This window comes from Phacochoerus africanus, chromosome 3 (genome assembly GCF_016906955.1).
Source record: "Phacochoerus africanus isolate WHEZ1 chromosome 3, ROS_Pafr_v1, whole genome shotgun sequence".
Taxonomy (NCBI): domain Eukaryota; kingdom Metazoa; phylum Chordata; class Mammalia; order Artiodactyla; family Suidae; genus Phacochoerus; species Phacochoerus africanus.
This window is the reverse complement of record NC_062546.1, coordinates 140301848-140314148: the sequence shown is the minus strand read 5'-3', so window position 1 is coordinate 140314148 and position 12301 is coordinate 140301848. Positions and strand designations below refer to the sequence as shown.

General features: G+C 43.4%; 1 pseudogene; it reads right to left on the bottom strand.

Moving 5' to 3' along the window:
* Positions 1-2401: 2401 nt before the first annotated feature.
* Positions 2402-12301, bottom strand: part of LOC125121962 (ferritin light chain-like) — a 70938-nt pseudogene continuing 61038 nt past the window's right edge.

Here is a 12301-nt window from a genome sequence, read left to right as displayed (position 1 = left end):
TGCTAAATCTCTATCTTTGTTTGTTTGTTTGTTAGTTTTCTGCCTTTCTGGCTTCATCAGAGTTCAGAATCAATAAATTCCTATTTGGAGTGACACAAGAGTCACATATATGTGACTCAAAGAAGTAAATCTGCACTACACTTGAATTTGTAAAGGACAAGTTCAGGCTGTGGTCTCCAGGTTTTAATCCTCAGAGAGCAGCTGAGATGGTATCTCCATTTTGGTCCTAAAGCAGATGCTGGTTCAGATTTGTCATCCTGCTTCCGTGTCTCCAACCCCCATTATCCTCATCTATATTCCATTCTGCTTCCTGTTGGACTGTTTCCTGCCTCACATTAATTAATACTCATTGTAGAGAGCTCTCAGCCAGTCGATAATTGTACAAAGTTCAAGCCATAAAACTCAGGCATTCTGTTGCAACTACAAAAAGTGCATCATCTGTGTTCGTGTTGCTCTTTTTCTGCTTGTAGTAGTTATTAGAGAAAACATGCAATGCAAGAATTGCAGGAGGGGTGACTTTTCCATGTGGCTGCTTTCAAATAGGGAGCAGAGCCCTGGATGAAGGCTTCTATTCAGATTTCTTATACTCAGAAATATTATGGACTTCTGCAGCACTAGGCAGGAATAAGCTTCTAGTCTAAATAGTACCTAGAAGCTCTCATCATTGAAGCAAACCCCTCACTTACATAAGACTTTACTGCAAAGGAGCTGTTTCTGCTAGAGCTGGGATGAGGATGTATTCTTCCAACATCTGTTTGGAATACCCTGGGCTGGAGGTTCAAGTGCAGATTCCTGGTCCCCACCCAGACCAACTGAATGACAGTCTCTAGTTAGAGGACTGCCTCAGGCATTTGAGTTTTGTGTGTCTGTGCATGTGTGTTAAAATATATAGGTATATATGTACATATATATAAACACTTGTACATAACATAAAATTTACTAATTTATCAAAATTTTAAGTGTACAGCAACTTAAATAACATTCATACTGATGTGCAACCATCATGACTCATCCGCAGAAATTTCTCATCATCTCAGACTAAAATTCCATACCCAATAAAAAGTAACTTCCTTTCTCTTCATTCTTCAGCCCTTAGTCATCTCTATTTTCTGTCTCTATGACTTTGAGTATTTTGGGTACCTCAGGTAAATGAAATCATACAATGCTTGTCCTTTTGTGTCTGGCTTATTTCACTTAATATGTTTTCAAGTTTCATCCATATTGCAGCAAGTATCAAAATTGCATTCCTGGAGTTCCCATCGTGGCTCAGTGGTTAACGAATCCGACTAGGAACCATGAGGTTGCATGTTCAATCCCTGGCCTTGCTCAGTGGGTTGGGGATCCGGCGTTGCCGTGAGCTGTGGTGTGGGTTGCAGACATGGTTCCAATCCCGCGTTGCTGTGGCTCTGGCATAGGCTGGCGGCTACAGCTCAGATTTGACCCCTCCCCTGGGAACCTCCATATACTGAGGGTACAGCCCTAGAAAAGGCAAAAAGACAAAAAAAAATTGCATTTCTTTTTAAGGCTGAATAATATTCCATTATATATATATATATATATATATATATATATATATTAGTATCCATTGATAGACATTTGTGTTTATTCCATCTTTTAGCCATTGTGAATAATGCCACTGTGAATATGGATGTACAAATATCTCTTAGAGTTCCTTTCCCTTGTTTTGTATATATACTGAGAATGCATTTGCTTTTTTTTTTTTTTTCAGCCAAAAACTTTATTGTTTCCATTGGTCCAAGGGAGCAGGCTCCTCCAGGGTGGTTAAAAAGCTGCCTAGTGCTGCAGAGGGGGGCTTCAGGTAGAAGCCCTGACACTAGAGGGCTCCTCAAAGGCCACTGGGCTCCAGAGCCTCCTAGTCCTGCTTGAGGGTGAGGCTTTCAAGAGATGCTTGCCTATCCTGGGGACCAACCAGCTTGCGGAGGTTAGTCATGTAGTTGTCCATCTTCTTCTTCTTTTTTTCGTTTTAATGATTTTGATTAAGGTATTTTTGCATTCCGTAAAAATTTACCTATTTCAATTGTAGAGTTTGATGAATTTTTTTGGTAGGTGTACACAATTGTGTGGCCACACTACAAAGACACAGTTTCCTTATACCCCTTTGCTGTTGATGCCCTCCCCCCCCAACCCAAACTCTCATTAATTTGCCTTCTCTAATTAACCTCTTGCCTTTTCTAGAATTTTCTATAAATGGAATTGCACAGTCCATGTCATTGAGTGTGTTGATGTTTTGTTCTGTTTTATTGTGAAATGAGTTATGGGCAGAGACAAAGCCTGGAGAAGAACTGAGCCTGGTAGAGCAGGCTGTCCTCTGCCTGTGGGTGGAGTTGGTCCCTCCAAGTGGTACAACTTCATGGGCTATGAGAGTGGACCTCTGACCTTTCTATGGGCCACCCACATGCACAGCTGAGAGCATGACATAATCATCATGAATCTTCCTGATGAGTTTCACCTGCTCATCCAGGAGGCTGTTCTCCAGGAAGTCACAGAGGTAGCAGTCTGCAGGGGAAGAACCCAGGGCATGTAGATCCAAATGGGCCTGGTTCAGGTTTTTCTCCATGAGCAGGGTGGCTTCCGGAGCATCCTGGGTTTTACCTCATCCTCAGATGGCTTCTGCATGTCCTGGAAGAGGGTGCAGCTGGGTGCTGGTTTTGCATCTTTAAGCCCCCTTGTGCTTCTCCTCCGCAAATCACAGAAACAGTGGCCCACCCTCCAGAGCAACATCCTCTCTGTGGAAATAAAACCCCAGAGAGAGGTAGGTATAGGAGGCCAGCATGCTGACCAGGCGCTTGATGAAGGCCTCCACCTCATTAGAATAATTCTGATGAAACTGGGCGCTCGTGGTTGATCTGTTATGAGGAGTTAAACTCAAAAAATAGTGTTGGCTAGTCCCGGAGGATGAAGATAGCTGAGTGGCTGATTCTGAGGGTTGAGGCTGGAAAAAAACTTGGAGGGAAGTCAGAGGCAAAGGGACGTTCATTGCAAACAACGTGGAAGCAAGAAACAAATCCAACAGACTGCTGAGCACACTGCTGCATGTGCACTCTTAACAAGCTTCTCTAGTGAGCCTCTTACCTGAAACTTTGATAGCCAGTAGCTTAGAGTTTTCCTAGTAAATTGTTTTGCCAAATCTTATGCAAATGTATCTTGAAACTTAGTTTGAAGGAGATGACTGAGTGGGGTTTTGCACCATCTCTTTTCTTTTGCTAGACCATCTTCCTGATCCATGTTAAGGTCGCCGAGCCTTGAGCCTCACCTACTATGAGCATCTCCTGTGATGAGTCCCTTCCCTTTCCACGTTTTTCTCAGCACAGGGGGCAGAGGACACTTCCCAAAATGCCTCTCTGCTTTTTCAAATCCATCCTAACTTCTTCCAAAACCTTACAGCCATTCGCAGTTGGGCTCCATCCATCTTCTCAGCCTCATCTTCCCCTAGAAATGCTACCTTCTTGCTTAGGGTTTCTCTGAGTTTTCTCCTGGACCACCAGCATCAGCATTACCTGGGAACTTGTAAGAGATGCAGATTCTCAGTTGGCTTCAGACCAATTCAGTGAGGAAAGGGAGCAGGGTATGGAACCCAGCAACCTGTGTTCTAATAAGCCCTCCAGGTGATTTTTTTTTTCTTTGATACATGCAGTGACTTGATGTGGGATCACAGTTCCCAGACCAGGGATTGAATCTGGGCCACAGCAGTGAAATCACTGAATCATAACCACTAGACCACCAGGGAACTCCCAACAAGCCCTCCAGATGATTCTGAGTGTGAGAACCACTCCTGTCACCAAGGAAAGTCTTGTGATAGTCTTTCCAAAACATGTCCCTGTGCCAGCTTCACACTATCCCACCTGGCAGAGACAGCTTGCTCTTTCTGCCCACTCAAACCCTGTGTGGCCTCCAAGCCCCAAGTCATTTGCTGCCTCCTTCACAGACAGAGCCTCTGTTGAATCCCCTGTGGGAAAGCCCTCCCCCAGTTCTGTACTTGGCTGGGCCCTTTTCTGTGTGCCATTTGTCAGTTCATCCCTTACTCGCTTGTATCCTCTGTGCCTGGCGCGTGACAGGTAATGACTGCATTTTATTGAGTCGAATAGACTTTCTTTACCTCTACTGGATTTGAAAGGAAGCTGGGGAATTCCTCAAATTGTCACCCAGCTCCCTTCAGACCAGCTAGGGTGCCATATTCTTAGTCCTAAATCATTGATGAGGAGAATCAGACGCTTCTGACAGAAATCCAACCATGACTTACCAGCCCTGAACCAAAGGTGGGTGGTGTGAACTTATGTGCACGTCAATCAGGTGGCATCCTGATAAGCATTTCTCTCAGGAAATGAGTGAGACCCAGCTGTAACAACAGATGGGTAGTGGGGGTGGGGAATCAGAGCCGCCTGCATCCACCAGAGAGAAAGGGCTGCAGCAAAGCACAGGTGCAAGGCTTTTGTTCCCTAGCCCGCTCCCTTCGAGTTAATGGAGACGTCTGAGAGCACTTCTCTTTTCTTGCGAGCTTTATGGCCCACATCATCTGAAGAATGCATTAGCATCCTTGCAATTACTCAAAATGGAATAAATGGTGAATTTTGTGTAGAAAATCTAGGAGTGTGTGCCAGGTTCAATTAAGTCTTCTACAAAGCCTGTGAGAAGCAACAGTGGGAAGGCAAGATCTAATTTTTCCTCCAGATACTGAAGAGTCTCCATAGTCTGTGGGGAATGCTATAATGAGTTCATAATGAGAATGTCTATCTTTTAATTCAAGTGCTGCCCAAGTCACTAGAAAATGGGGTGGGAAATGCTTTTCTACACATAATTTGATAAGAGGATTCATTATAAATACTGTTGTAGAATTATTAAAATGTTGACTGATTTTTCCCATCATTCTTCTTCCTAATAGTTGGTTAGTGAGGATGAAAAGCAATTATTTTTATAATACATTTTCATGTAATTGGCAGCTAAGTATACTCAATAGAGAATAATGTACTACTCTGCAGTGAATTCTTTAAAAGGAAAGAAGTGAATTGAGAAGATTCTGAAAATTTTTACCCTTTGGGCTGCAAACACAGATCTCCCCATCATCAATCATTATCTGTAATTTACAATATTTTAAACATTGAAGGTGGTGTTATTATTTCTTTAAAAAGGCATAATTCTTTGAGAGTTCTGCACTTGGGACCAGTTTGTAGTGTTGCTTCAAATTTGCAAGCTGCATACAGTGACAGGAAAAACATGTTTGCTTTCTTAAGTTGGCCATTTTTAGCTGTACAAGCTAAATGGAAAAAGCAATCTTATTTAGAACTATGCTACAATTTCTTGATATATGAAAGGAAGGTGTTTATATTTAATGAAATTCCAAACCTAGGAGTTCCCATCATGGCTCAGCCAGTAATGAACCTGACTAGTATCCATGAGGACTTGGGTTCGATCCCTGACCCCACTCAGTGGGTTAAGGATCTGGTGTTGCTGTGAGCTGTGGTGTTGGTCGCAGACACAACTTGGATCTCAAGTGGCTGTGGCTGTGGTGTAGGCCAGTAGCTATAGCTCCAATTCAACCCCTAGCCTGGAAACTTCCATATGCCGTGGGTATAGCCCCACCCCCACCCCCCAAAAAAAAAGCAGAAGAAAAAAAAGAAATTCAAAAACCACTCAGTGAATACATGGACTACATGGAACAGGGAGTTGCTTAGTCTAAGAACATTTTTTACATCCTCTTCCCAAGAAGCTCATGAAGGAAATCACCTCCTAATGTTTACAAATTGTGATCACAACAGCCAATAACCATTTAGAAACTTCTAGGAAACTATTTCAGTTTATGTCTCCAAGACAATAGTTTCTAGGTCCTAGGAAAAGGTTTCAAACACACAGGAGAATGTGTGAAATTTTTCTGTTTATCTTTCCACTATAATTCTTCTCACTCTTACATATATGGCTTTAGGGCTGTCCTTCACCCCCTCCCATATTCCCTTGAAATTCTTTCTGCAGTAGATGGAGAGCGTTCTTCTTGGGGAGCTGTCTGACTCAAGGTCAGGTTTGGAGTTATACAAAGGAGTGTCCATGAGCTTTCATTGTAGGTGAAGGCAGATCTGTGCTGGCATGTAGCTTCTATCCTTCTAAAGAGGGGAATGCTTTGATGTCTGTGAGAAAGACTGGGATTGCTAGATTGTCCTGTGCAGCTATCAGATGCTGTGGTGGGGGGGTGGTCCCAGTTTTTATTCGTTTGTTCAGCATAGTTTTGTTAAAGAGAACTGAAGTTTGTTAGGTGCGTGAATTCATTCCAGTAATATTCCTTCAGCTTCTTTCGTCTTCATATTTAAGAAATGCATTTGAATTTCTCTTTCTCCCCCAAACTTGGGGGTTTTGTTTTGTTTTGCTATGTCCTTCCTAGCTTTTTATTCTAACCTTAGAAAATTGGAATACCAGGATTCCTTAATCTTGTCACTGGTGCTTTGTAGAGCTTCATGTGTTTAAAAGAGTATTGAGTTGACCAGGTCCATCACAACGCATGTGCAGACTTCTAGCTTGAATTGGTCTCAAGCTTCTGCTGTCCACTCTCTCATTGATGAAACTAAGATGCCTTGTGGTTCTGTAAACTGCTTTCTTATTCCCATCACTTGATGTTCAATATCATGTTATAGAAATTTGTATGAGCAAATTCTATCCAGAAATAGTTTTTTTTTTAATTGTCGGATGGGAAATATTTTATTATTTTTATTTTATGTTTATTTTTTGTCTTTGTGCCATTTCCTGGGCCACTCTCACGGCATATGGAGGTTCCCAGGCTAGGGGTCCAATCGGAGCTGTAGCCGCCAGCCTACGCCAGAGCCACAGCAACGCGGGATCCGAGCCGCGTCTGCAACCTACACCACAGCTCATGGCAACGCCAGATCCTTAACCCACTGAGCAAGGCCAGGGATTGAACCCCCAACCTCATGGTTCCTAGTCGGATTCGTTAACCACTGAGCCACGATGGGAACTCCCAGAAATAGTTTTAACTAATCACAGATACCAAGAACCACAGTCTGCTTCCACTGGCATTTTTTTTTTCTTTTTCTTTTAATGTGTGCCAGGAACTTTATTTTTTTAAGTTTTCTGGAAGTATAATTGATTTACAATGTTGTGATGATTTCTTCTGTACAACAGTGTGATTCGGTTACACATACACACGCATCCATTCTTTTTCAGATTCTTTTCCCAAATTTGTTTTCATTCATGTCTCTTGCCTGCTCATCTCCTAAGACATGGTCATCTCCAATGACAAATAGTCTTTAATAACTCCTCCCTTGGCCATCAGATAGGAGATTTCTGAAAGGGTCTCACCAGGCCAGGTATCAATTTGAGAGGCAATTACTTTTCTGTGTTCAGCAACCTGAGGATCAAAGATTTCACTTGGTGACATAAAACCTGACAGTGACATTGTGCAATCTTGTTTCACTAATGACTGTATTCGTGGCTTATTTGGTTCTCCCAAGCCTTGCATTCATAATGGCCTGCCTGCTTTATACAAATATATTTTTCATAACAATATGCTTGTTTCTTTTCTTCATAAAAAGGCACCTAGTCTTGCCTGCCTGTCTCCATCTTTCAAACATTGTAGCTACCATGTTATTCAGACCCTGTTTGTTTTCTCTTGTGGACTGTCCCCGACTTGGTGCATGACTCCATCCCACATATGCTCATCAAATTAAGCTTCCAAAAGTGAAGCTCTATCGTATCATTTTCCTTGCTTGGAAACCTTCAGATTTTCTCTCCCACTTAATGAACTTGCACTGACATCCAAGGCCCTGCTAACTGGAGCCGTAACCAACTCTTTCCATCCTGTTTCCCAGTCTCCACATCCCCTCTTTCCATAACTTTCAGCCAAAAAGAAACACACTGCAGCTTTCCATATCCATACCTTTTTCAAGTGGCGTGCAACAGGGGTTGGCACACTATGCCCCGTGGTTGGATCTCTGCAGTCCATTTTTATACAGGACAAAAGCTAAGAATGACTTTTAGGGGAGTTCCCATTGTGGCTCAGCAGGTTAAGAATCCCACTAGCATCCATGAAGATGTGGGTTCGATCCCTGGCCTCACTCAGTGGGTTAAGGATCCAGCATTGCCATGAGTTGTGGTGTAGGCTGCAGATGTGGCTCGGATCTGGTGTTGCTGTGGCTGTGGCATAGGCTGGCAACAGCTGCAACTCAGATTTGACCCCTAGCCTGGGAACATCCAGACGCCACAGGTGCAATCCTAAAAAGACAAAAAAAAAAAAAAATGGTTTTTACATGTTTCAAAGGTAGAAAAGGAAGAGGGTAAAAGCGTACAACAGAGAAAGAATGTGACCACACCTTAAAATATTTATTATCTGGTCTTTACTGAACAAGTTTGCCAACGCCTGGCCTAGAGAACACCCTTCCCTCTCCTGTTGATGCTGTGAAACTCACATTTTTCACTGCAGGCCTGTGCCAAATGCTCAATACAGCCTCACAAACCTCTCTATGCCCAACTGCCCAGATGTTTCCTTTCCTCAAACCAACTTAGGGTCTTGTTAGTTCTCAGAGCTCTTACTTTTCTCTGTTATACCATAATTATATCTGTACTTTTTTTATTAAGCTAAAGCTCCTTGAGGATAGAGATGATTTCTTTCTTTCTTTTTTTTTTTTTAGGTCTTTTCATCTTTTGGGGGCCAATCTGAGGCATATGCAGATTCTCAGGCTAGGAGTCAAATCAGAGCTACAGCTGCCAGCCTACACCACAGCCACAGCAACACAGAATCCACACCGCATCTGCAACCTACACCACAGCTCATGGCAACGCAGGATCCTTAACCCTGAAGACTGAGCGAGGACAGGGATGGTACCCACATCCTCATGGATGCTAGTCGGGTTTGCTAACCACTGAGCCACAACAGGAATTCCTCATTTCTTACTTTTTTTTTTTTTTAAACAAATGCTCTTCCAGCATTCCAGCGTCTGGTAAAATGAATTATAGACTAAAAATACTTAGTAAATATTTGTGATTGAATTCAATTAGGGTCAAATAAATATAAGCCATTTCCTGGATTTCTAAAAATGGATGAGAGGTTTCCTCTTTACCTGAGCCTTGGGTCATGCTATCCAATGAGCAGTATTCTCTGGAGGGGGCTGTTTCCAGAATACAGCATAAGGGCAGGTCTGATGTTGAGCGAATCCACGGGAACTGCTTGAAATTCTCTCTGGCCAAGGGATGAAAACATGTGAATTAACTCCTAAAGATGTCGCTTATGGACTTCCTATCATGGCACAGCAGAAACGAATCCAGGAACCATGAGATTGTGGGTTTGATCCCCGGCCTCACTCAGTGGGTTAAGGATCCAGCGTTGCCTTGAGCTGTGGTGTAGGTCGCAGACTCGGCTCAGGTCTGGCATTGCTGTGGCTCTGGTATAGATAGACGGCTACAGCTCCAGTTAGACCCCCAGCCTGGGTACCTCCGTATGCGGAGTGTGCAGCCCTAAAAGGCCAAAAAAAAAAAGATGTCACTTACTCCAAAAGGCTCTCATGTTTACAGAGTTTACTGTTTAATAGTGAAGTGGATAATTGATTTGGATCATCCTTTCTATGAATTTTTATGTTGGAATTTGGGAGTTTCCACTCTAGGTCTGTAAGGATCGTAATTTCCCAAACCAGGTATTCTCTGAGGCATTCTCTATAAAACTACTAAAAGCATTTGGGAGAAGTTTTGGCATAATTCCAAGATATGTGAGGTTATAGTGCAGAAGTGGATAGGTGAGGTAACATGACAGATAAGTTGTTGAAGAACTGTCAATGAGGTCGCTCTTCCTAACCAGGATAAATTGGTCGTCTGTTGGATTTTGTGCATGTCAGCCATTTTCACCTGACAATAAGTATAGGAAGCATCCTTTAGGCAGGAAGCAACCTGGGGGAGGTCCAAGGAGGGATATGGACTTTGAAATAGGAAAAGAAGAGCTGAAGGGTTTCATACAGGTTTCAGGAAAGGCAACATGGTCATCAATGTGAAGATTCCATCTCTTATCTGTGACAAATCCAGCAAGGACACACACATACACACACACTGAATAAGAATGTAAAGTCCAAAAAAAAAAAAAAAAGGAGTTCCCGTCGTGGCTCAGTGGTTAACGAATCCAACTAGGAACCATGAGGTTGCGGGTTCGATCCCTGCCCTTGCTCAGTGGGTTAACGATCCGGCGTTGCTGTGAGCTGTGGTGTAGGTCGCAGACGCGGCTCGGATCCCGAGTTGCTGTGGCTCTGGCGTAGGCCGGTGGCTACAGCTCTGATTAAACCCCTAGCCTGGGAACTTCCATATGCCACAGGTGTGGCCCAAGAAATGGCAAAAAGACAAAAAAAAAAAAAAAAGAACATAAAGTCCAAAGATATATATGGGAAAATTCATGTCATACAGCCAGGAGAGCTTTTATCATAGTTGAGAAAGAAAGCAACTATTGAAGCCAGAAATAGAGTACCTGGAGTTACAGCTGTGGTACAACAGGATCAGTGGTGTCTCTGCGGCCCTGGGATGCAGGTTCAATCCCTGTCTCTGCACAACGGGTTAAGGATCTGGCATTGGTGCAGCTGTGGCATAGGTGGCAATTGCAGCTCGGATCTGATCCCTGGCCTGGGAACTCCACATGCTGCAGGGCAGCCAAGAAAGAAAAAAAGAAGAAATAGTGTACCTAGTTTCAGGTCTAAGGAGTGAAGCAAGGCCATCATTAGCTAATAAGTAACCATGTCAGAATTAGAGAATTGGACATAGCTCCAGAGTCAAGGGTGAGGCAGGGCAAGCTGAGAGGATCAGGATGGAGAGTGTGCCTGGCATGAGGGTGTCAAACACATAGTGGTAACAACATGGGAAAGGAGTTTCTGGTCAAGGTCACGAGAAGACCATTCTTCTTGTGAGATTGCATCCAGGTACCAGTCTAGGGCTCTAGGCCTTTAGGCACCAATGACATTTTCCCAAGCAGCCACAATACTATTGTCACACCTAAAAGAAAAAAATTATTACTTAATATTATTCGGTACTTGGTCCATTTTCTATTTCTCTCAATTGTCTTCAAAATAACAAAATGGAAGCTCTTTACACAAGTAATACAGTGACATATTTTCAAAGACTGGTGGAGCCTCATGTTTATTGATTTTATGTTCCATCTCTGAGGATCGTGAATAAATATTTTCAGAATCCCATGGTGACAGAAGCAGTAGCATGATGTCATGTTGGAGACTCCAGCAAGGTCAGGAGCTGGACCAGGGTGATATGATGGAAATACCAGAGAGAAGCAGAATTCACCGGGGTGAGCAGGCAACTGCCCACAGAGGGAGGCTCTCAGGGTGCAAAATCCTCTTCTTCTAAACTTCCTCCTAAAACTCCTCCATCTTTCTCATCTGCTAACCCCTCCTCCCTAATACCTGGAGGGGTGAGGGAGAGAGCAAGCTCAGGCACTTGGAGCAACAGAGAGCCCAAAGCAGGACACTCTGGCTGTGGCTTCCCAGCCTAGTTCTTTTCTCACCACATGATCCGCTGTTCCACCCTCTCTGTTCCAAGTCACGAACTATCAGGTTGCCTTTTGGCTCACCCCTCCCTTCTCTTCATTTTGCTTTGACCTTCTGACTCTTCCTAGGGCTTTGTTAATATAGCCACTTCCTCTGGCCAAATTTCAGTTACCTCAACATTTGGAATCTCTACCCCTGCTTCATTGTGCTTGTCCCCTGCCCCCAGTAATTGCCCTTTGGCTCCCATATTCTGGTAAGAGAGAAGCCCTAGTCTCTGCTCTCACAGCCCAGACAACATCTTGACTGTGACTCATGAGAAGCCTTGAGCTAGAACCACCAAGCTGAGCCATTCCTCAATTCCTGATTCCCACAAACTCTGAGATAATAAAAGTTTATGTCCAAAGCTGCTAAATACAAGGTACTGTTGTTAAGTAGCAATAGGTAAATAAGTTCCTCGTTTCTTCCTACATTTACTCATTTGACCCAACAAAGTATTATCGGCTCGGATGCAAAGCAAAGTCTGCCGCAGGGTACACAGCTGAAGCATCCCTGGGTAGAAAGAAACAGCTACATCCCAGACTTAGATCCACACATGGGCAACTCTCCCCCTCAGTAGTAGAACAGCCCCTATTTCCAAAGAAGCTGCATTTAAGGCACCCACCTTATCAGATAAAGGGAGGGTACCCTATTTTTGACGTATTGTATCAATTCTCTAGAATTGTTTTTGCAATCCATGACTTTGTTTAAGGAAGTTAATTTCCTCCCTTCGGCAAAGTTCTTGCTATGATTTGAGTCCCTTTATTCCAGTCACCTCT